The following is an 8,517-nucleotide window of genomic DNA, read 5'->3' as shown; positions in this document are numbered from 1 at the left end:
CTGTTGATCACAGAGTGCGCGTCAGAGACCAGGGATGCACATGAAGGATTACACTGCTTTTCTGTAGGGGCGCACCTGAGGAGTGGGGCCCTGAGCTCTCAGCTCTGGGGCCAGAGATTGGGATGCTGCTGTGTTCATTCCTCAAAAGAACTGGGATCATTCCCTGCAAATTTTTCAGACCACAGTGCTTGAAAATGGAACTCAACTCACAAGAGGAAAGTTGGAATGAATCTCAAATTCATGGAGGCTAGAGAGCATCCTATCCTACAAAAAATGAATGGGGTCAACCAGTCAAATCAAGATAATTTAAAAAAATTCATGGAAACAACAACCCTGAAATAAAACACATACTGTTTATTATCTTTTGTGATGCAGCCAAAGGCAGTCCTACGAGGGGAATATATAGCACTACAAGTCGACGAATCCTACAAGCCTTTCTCAAGAACCTAAGAAAGGTCACAAATATACAATCTAACCCCCCCCACATCTAAAGGAGATGGAGAAGGAGCAGCCTAGAAAGGCTAAACCCAGAAAAGAGGAGAAATAATAAAGATTAGAGCAGAGATCAATGAAGTAGAAACCAAAAGAACAGTAGAACAAAATCAACAAATCTAGGAGGCTGGCTCTTTTTTGAAAGAACTAATAAGATTGAGATTGATACACCCCTGGCCAGACTTCTCCAAAGAAAAGAGAAAGGACCCAAATCAATAAAAAATCATGAATCAAGAAGGAGAGGTCATACCCAACACCAAAGAAATACAAACAAGTATAAGAACATAGGATGGCAATTCTATATCAACAAATCAGACAGTCTCGAAGAAATGGATGCATTCTCAGAAACATAGAAATGACCAAAACTAAAAACTGGGAAGAAAAGGAACCCTGAAGAGATCCATAATCATCAAGGAAATTGCAGAAGTCATCAAAAATCTCCCAGGAAACAAGAGTCCAGTGTCAGATGGTTTCCTAGGATAATTCTACCAAACATTTAAAGAAGATTTAATAACTCTTTTCTGAAACCTTTCCAAAAAATAGACTGAAAGGAAAACTTCCAAACTAGCATGCGGCCAGCATAGGCCTCATCCCAAAACCAAAGACCCCACCCACAAAAGAATTTCAGACCACTATCTCTGATGAGTATGAATGCAAAAAAATTCTCACCAACATACTAGTCAATAGGACTCAAACAATACATTAAAAGGATGATTCACCATGACCAAATTGAATTTATTCCTGGCCTGCAAGGGTGGTTCAACAACTGCAAATTAATCCATGGCACCCACTACCTTAATAGAAGAAAGAGCAAGAACCATAGGATCCACTCAATAGATGCAGAAAAAGCATTTGACAAATTAATGCATCCCTTCTTGATCAAAACTCTTCACCGTGGAGGGATAGAGGGTACATCAACATCATAAATGCCATCTATGGGAAACCCACAGAGACTGTCATTTCCAATGGGGAACAACTGAGAGCTTTTTCCTTCGAGTCAGGAACATGACACAGATGCCCTTTCTCATCACTGTTGTTCAACATAGTGCTAGAATTCCTAGCCTCAGCCATCAGACAACAAAAAAAGAAATAAAAGGCATCCAAATTGGCAAAGAAGAAGTCAAACCCTCACCCTTTGCCGACAACAGGATACTTTCCGTGGAAAATCCAAATAACTCCAACCCCAAATTGCTAGAAACTCATCCAGGAATTCCATAAAGTGGCAGGATATAAAGTCAATGCAGAGAAATTGGTGGCATTTGTCTACAGCAACAATACCAGAAGAAAGAGAAATTAAGGAGTCCATCCCATGTATAATTCTACCCAAAACAATAAGATACTTAGGAGTCCATCTAACCAAAGAGGCAAAGGATCTGTACTCAGAAAACTATACAATAGTCATGAAAGAAATGGAGGAAGACACAAAGAAATGGAAAAAAGTCCCATGCTCATGGGTTGGAAAAACAAATATTATGAATATGTCTACGCTACCTAGAAGAATCCACAGAAATCCCTATCAAAATACCATCCACATTTTTTACAGACCTGGAATAAATAATCCCCAAATTGGTATGGAAGCAGAAAAAAAGACCCCCCAAATAACCAAAGGGATGCTGAAAAAGAAAACCAAAGATGGTGGCAACCCACTTGCAGACTTCAAGCTCTATGACAAAGCTATAATCATCAAGACTGTATGGTACTGGTACAAAAACAGACACACAGATCAATGAAAACAGAATAGAACACTCAGATATGGACCCTCAACTCTAGGGTCAACTGATCTTCCTCAAAGCAGGAAAGAATATCCAGTGAGAAAACAAAAGTGTCTTCAATAAATGGTTCTGGGAACAGGGGACAGCCATATGCAGAATAATGAAACTGGACCATTTCCTCATATCATACACAAAAAATAGACTCCAAATGGATTAAAGACCTCAGTGGGAGACAGGAATTCATCTAAATCCTGTTGGATGAGGTTGAGGAGATTGAGGAGAACAGAGGCAGCAACTTCTTTGACCTCAACCACAGCAACTCCTTGATAGACACGTCTTCAAAGGTGAGGGAAACAAAAGCAAAAATGAACTGTTGGGATTTCATCAAGATACAAAGCTTTTGCAGAGCAAAGGAAATAGTCAACAAAACCAAAAGACAAAAAACAGAATGAGAGAAGATATTTTCAAATGACATATCAGATGAAGGGCTAGTATCCAAAATCTAGAAAGAACTTACCAAACTCAACACCCACAGAACAAATAATCCAATCAAGAAATAGGCCAAAGACATGAACAGACATTTCTCCAAAGAAGAAATCCAAATGGCTAACAGACACATAAAGAAGTGCTCAATATCTTTCCACATGAGGGGAATACAAATCAACACTATAATGAGATACCACCTTACACCAGTTAGAATGGCTAAAATTAACAAGACAGGAAACAACAAGCATTGGCGAGGTTGTGCAGAAAAGGGAACCTTCTTACACTGTTGGTGGGAAAGCAAGCTGGTGCAGTCACTCTGGCAAACAGCATGGAGGTTCCTCAGTAAGTTGAAAATAGAGCTACCCTATGACCCAGCAGTTGCACTCCTGGGTATTTACCCCAACTATATAGATTTAGTGAAAAGAAGCACAGCAGCAATGTCCACAATAGCTAAATTGTGGAAAGAGCCTGGATGTCCTTCGCCAGATGAACGGATAAAGAAGATGTGATCTATGTATACAATGGAATATTCTTTAGCCATCAGAAAGGATGAATACCCACCATTTGCATCGACATGAGTGGGACTGGAGGAGATTATGCTAAGTGAAATAATTCCAGCAGAGAAAGACAATTATCATATGGTTTCACTCATATGTGAAGCATAATGAATAGAGTGGAGGCCAAGGGAAGGAAGGGAAAACTGAATGGGAAGAAATCAGAGAGGGAAACAAACCGTGAGAGACTGTGGACTCCAGGAACCAAACTGAGGGTTAGAGAAGGGAGGGGGGGGGGGGGATAGTGTATGAGGGGGATAGTGTAGCTGGGTGACAGGTATTAAAGAAGGCACATGTGGTGTTACAGGCAACTAACGAATCACTGAACACTACATTAAAATCTACTGATGTACTATATGTTGGCTAATGAATGTAAATTTTAAAAATTAACTTAAATTTAAAAAAAAAAAAAAAAATTAAAACAAAACAAAGGCAGAAACTATACATAACCCAGAGGGCTCCACGTTCCTGGAGGCTGAGCTAGCAGCCATGGCCACAGCCTCTGGCAGTCAGAGGACTGGAGGTCTGAGAGGCGGCTCGGCACACCCCTCACTCTGAAGCCCCATGGCCATGGCGAGGTGCAGGGTCTGGGAGGGAAGATCTAGTCAGGGCCCACAGCCGGCTCCACAGCTGCTGCTGGGCTGCTTCCAGCCCCACCAGGCAGTGTCTGTTTACAGTCAGGGAGGAAAAACCTTTCCCTCGATTGTTCTTTTTAAAGATGGCTGCTCAGCATTGACACAGAAAAACATCTGCATAAAACTTGAGCCAACCCCAGCTGCAAATGACCTAGAAGTTATCAGAATGTAGTGACCACAAAGAGAGGACCTTGTGTCCTGAGGCAGTCTTCCTGTGTGCGGGTGCAGCTGGGGGCCCTGGACATACCCATGCGGGCAGTGCTGGGTCCATGGTCTCCCTTGAGGGAACAGAAGTAAGAACCTGGTCTGACAGCTCTGCTCAGGACAGCACCCCCCCTGATGGAGACGGGACAGCCCCTCATGAGTCCTGGATGTCCTGCTGATTCTTGGGCATGGTCTGAATATCAGCTTCTTCATGAAGGGGGGGTGGGCAGCTCAGCCTCCATGGGTCCCACAGGTCCTCCAGGGGACAGCTCAGGAGGCACAAGTCCCACAGGTCCTCTGGGGATAGCCCAGCAGCCACAGGTCCTACAGGTCCTAGAGGAGACAGTCCAGGAGCTGCAGGTCCCACAGGACCTCTGGGGACAGCCCAGCAGTCACAGGTCCCATAAGTCCTCCAGGAAAGAGCCCAGCAGCCACGGGTCCCACAGGGCCTCCAGGGAATAACCCAGATGCCGTGGGTCCCACATGTCCTCCCGGGACAGCCTCTCATGAGTACTGAATGTCTTGTTAATCCTTGGGCATGCCCAAATCAGCTTCTTCATGATGTGGCAGGGGCAGTGGGAACACGGCAGCCCAGCTACCACGGATCCCACAGGTCCTCCGTGGATAGCACCTCGATGGGCTTGTGGTCCAGCAGGTACCTGTTCAAATGGCTCTGGTCATGCCACACAACCTCAATCCCATTAGCCATGTTGACCACCTCCTGGTGACAGGCCAAGGTCAGCTGGTGAACCTCCACCACCAACCCCCCCAATAGGCCCCCATGTAAGTAAACATCACCCTGGTCCCTGGGGAAGTGGGCCTGGGACTGAGGTCAGTGCTGGTAGCTGAAGTCCTCATGGGACACCAAGTAGAAACTGGGAGCAAGGTGCCAAAGAGGGGGGACAGGATCTCCATGCCCACAGGGTCGCTAGCCTTCATGTCCACATCTGCACACACCAGGTCAACCACCTCACAGAGAAAGTGCTGCTCACAGAAGCAGCTGACCATCACCATGCACTGCATGGACACGTCCTGCCGCTGTGTGGTTCCGGGGACCTCAAGGACCACCACCCTCCAGCCCTCCCAGAGGTGCACACACAGGCCTGGCTGCCCACTCTTCGGTGAGGACCTAGTAGGTGACCCTGTGTCCCACCATGATGGGCTTCTGTGCTCCCTGCAGGAACAGCTCCAGGAAGACCACCTATCTACAGGGAAGGGGGACAGGCAGGAAGATGTCACTGTCAGAGGCTGGCAGCGTGACTCCAGAGCTGGGGGCCATGGACATGTGCACCTTCTTCATGGGGGCAGGCCCTGAGCTGCTTTAAGCAACAGCTACTCTCCCAGCCTGTTCTGAGCAAGTCTGCTTGTGGGGCCTCCCTAACTTCTACTCCCAGAGATGGGGCCCATCATCACCCCATTGTGTAAAGAGAAGCCTGAGGCTTCAGAGGCAGGAAACCAACCCCACAGTCAGCATGATGGTGCTAGAAACAGTCCCACTGTGCCGAGTTCCCTGGCAAACCCTGCAGGTGCCCTCACCTGGCCAACCCCCCTGCAGGTCCTGTCCCCACCTGCCTGGAGCAGAGCACCTTTGGGCACAGCCCTCCTTTCTATGGCCTACAGACTGGCCAGAATCAGCAGGGCTGGCCTCCTGCCCCACTTTGCTTTGAGGGGGCTGTCACTGGCCCCCATAGAGCTGTCTCCACCCCCTAAAGGGTCTTCCTGTAAAGGCTACTGGGCCTCTTGCTGATAGTTCCATTAGTCAACCACTGCTATACCTAGGAGGGGTCACCCTCGAACTACTCCAGATCAGGAATCAGGTCCAGCCCATTGGCAGGGAAGGGGAAAGGGGAATGCTGGAAGAACAGGGGGCTTGCTTAGGCCCCAGCCATGAATCCTGGAAGCTTCCAGGTCCCGGTCTACATCTACCTAGGCCCTAGAAGTTGGAAGTCTTGTCCCTCTGAGGGGACTGACAGTGGGGACAGCAGATCCTTTATTGTCAGCAAGGGTGGTGAGCCCCTCTCTGAGACTGATTTTTTAAGGTTTTATTTATCTGACAGAGAGAGACAGCTAGAGAGGGAACACAAACAGGGTGAGTGGGAGAGGAAAAAGCATGCTCTCCACTGAGCAGGGAGCCCAACATGGCGGGGTTTGATCCCAGAACCCCGGGATCATGACCTGAGCTGAAGGCAGATGCTTAATGATTGAGCCACCCAGGTGCCCTGAGACTGATTTTTTCACACAGGTGCTGAGGGTAGCTCCCTGTGTCTGCCCCATACCTGGCAGCTTAGTAAATAGCTCACACAGGGAAAGTGGGCACTACATTTAAATAAGGGACAAGGCCACACACACGCAGTAGGCACAAGTCAGGTCACCAGGGGGCAAGTCTAGGTCCAGCCAATGGGGGAACAAGCCAGACATGAAGCAGGGGGAGAGAAGAGTGCTCCTGGCAGAGGGCAGAGAGAATGGAAAGGCTTGGAGTCTGGCCCAAGGCACATGTGGGACACACCAGGGAGGCCCACAGGGGGGTAGGGGATACAGAGGGAGAGGGGAGCCTAGAGAGGACGGGCAGCTGGGGAGTGGGTCACAGAGAGGATCAAAGGTTATGTTCTGAAAAGATCACTCTGCTGGTTTCCAGAGAATAATGGGCTCTGTACAGCAGAGGACAGGGAGACCCCAACCCTAACCCTACCCTAACCCAAATCAAACATCATCCTCCATTTTGAGGACTGACAGCCCTATTCTGAAATCACAAACAAGTCCATCAAGCTGGCTTTCACTCCTTACTCAGTATCGCACTGAAAGTTCTTCCCAGAACAAGAAGGCAAGAAGTAAGGAATCCACATGTAAAAAGAAACAGTAGAACTACGTCTATTCAGAGACCAGAGATGGCATAATCTTATATAGAGAGCTTCCTGAAGAACCAACAAATAATGATTACAGCCTGTTCCCTAATTCCGCAAAGTTACAGGACAAAATATCAGTACACAAAAATCTCTTATGTGTATCCACTAGCAATGAATCATCCTAAAAGGAAGTTAATAAAACAATTCCATTTTAGGGATCAACACTGACCAAATACTTAGGAATAGATGGCACCAAAGTATACATCTTACACACTGAAAATTACAAAACATTGCTGAAAGAAAATAAGGGAAACCTAAATAAATCTGAGGACACCCTATGGTGATGAAAAGACATACTATTGATAAGATGGCAACAGTACACAATGCAATGTGGGAATTCAATGTGTTCCCAAGGAATTCCACAAAGGCCTTTGGGAAGAAATGCACAAGATAATTTTAACAGTCATGTGAATTTTAAGGGACCACAAAATAGCCAAAACCATCTTGAAAAAGAAAATCAGAGGTGAAAGGTCATACTCCCAAAGTTCAAATCTTAATAACTAAAACATTGTGATACTGTTGTAAAGGTATGCATATGTCCTGAAATAAATACTACATTCTATGTTAATTAATTGAATTTAAAATTAAAAAAAAATTGTTTAAATAAGTAAAATAAATTTTTTCAAGTATGCATACAGATCTTTAAAAAAAAAAAAAAAGGGCGCCTGGTTGGCTCAGCGGGTTAAGCCGCTGCCTTCGGCTCGGGTCATGATCTCAGGGTCCTGGGATCGAGGCCCGCGTCGGGTTCTCTGCTCAGCAGGGAGCTTGCTTCCCCCCTCTCTCTCTGCCTGCCTCTCCATCTACTTGTGATTTCTCTCTGTCAAATAAATAAATAAAATCTTAAAAAAAAAAAAGTATGCATACAGATCAGTGGAATTTAACTGAAAGCCCAGAAATAAATCCCTTCATCTATGGTCCTGTGAATATCGACAAGAGTGGACAACATTACACGTGGGCGAAAGAATAGTCTTTTCAACAAAGAGTGCTAGATAATCGGCTATCCATGTACAGATGAATGGAACTGGACCCTTACCTCACACCACATATAAACATTAACTCAAAATAAGTTAAAGGCTTAAATGTAAGAGGTAAAATTATAAACTCTAGAAGAAACAAATGGGGATAAATCTTCATAACCTTGAGTGTAGCAATGCTTTAAGATCTGACACCAAAGCATAAGAAGGGAAAGAAAAAATAGATAAAATAATATCCTCAAATTAAAAATCTGTCCTGCGCACCTGGATAGCTCAGTTGGTTAAGCATCCGACTCAATGTTGGCTCAGATCATGATCTCAGGGTCATGAGATCAAGCCCCACACTCAGTGTGGAGCCTGCTTAAGATTCTCTTTTCTTCTCCCTCTGCTCCATCCACTCTCACACTCTCTCTCACTCACTCTTAAAAAAAAGCAATGTAAAAAAAAATTAAAAATATTTGGACATCAGAAGATACTATCCAGAAAGTGAAAAGACAGCCCCCAGAATGGAAAGAAATATTTGTACATTATTTATCTATTAGGAGGCTGTTGCCCAG

The 8,517-nt window shown here is 45.5% G+C and overlaps 1 pseudogene; it reads right to left on the bottom strand.

Moving 5' to 3' along the window:
- Positions 1–4,678: 4,678 nt before the first annotated feature.
- Positions 4,679–5,278, bottom strand: LOC123391736 (annotated as a pseudogene).
- Between the last annotated feature and the right edge of the window lie 3,239 nt (positions 5,279–8,517).

Source organism: Mustela putorius, unplaced genomic scaffold (genome assembly GCF_011764305.1).
Source record: "Mustela putorius furo isolate JIRA1106 unplaced genomic scaffold, ASM1176430v1.1 tig00000276_pilon_pilon_pilon, whole genome shotgun sequence".
NCBI lineage: Eukaryota > Metazoa > Chordata > Mammalia > Carnivora > Mustelidae > Mustela > Mustela putorius.
The sequence above is the reverse complement of the archived record's forward strand: the minus strand, read 5'-3'. Positions and strand labels throughout refer to the sequence as shown.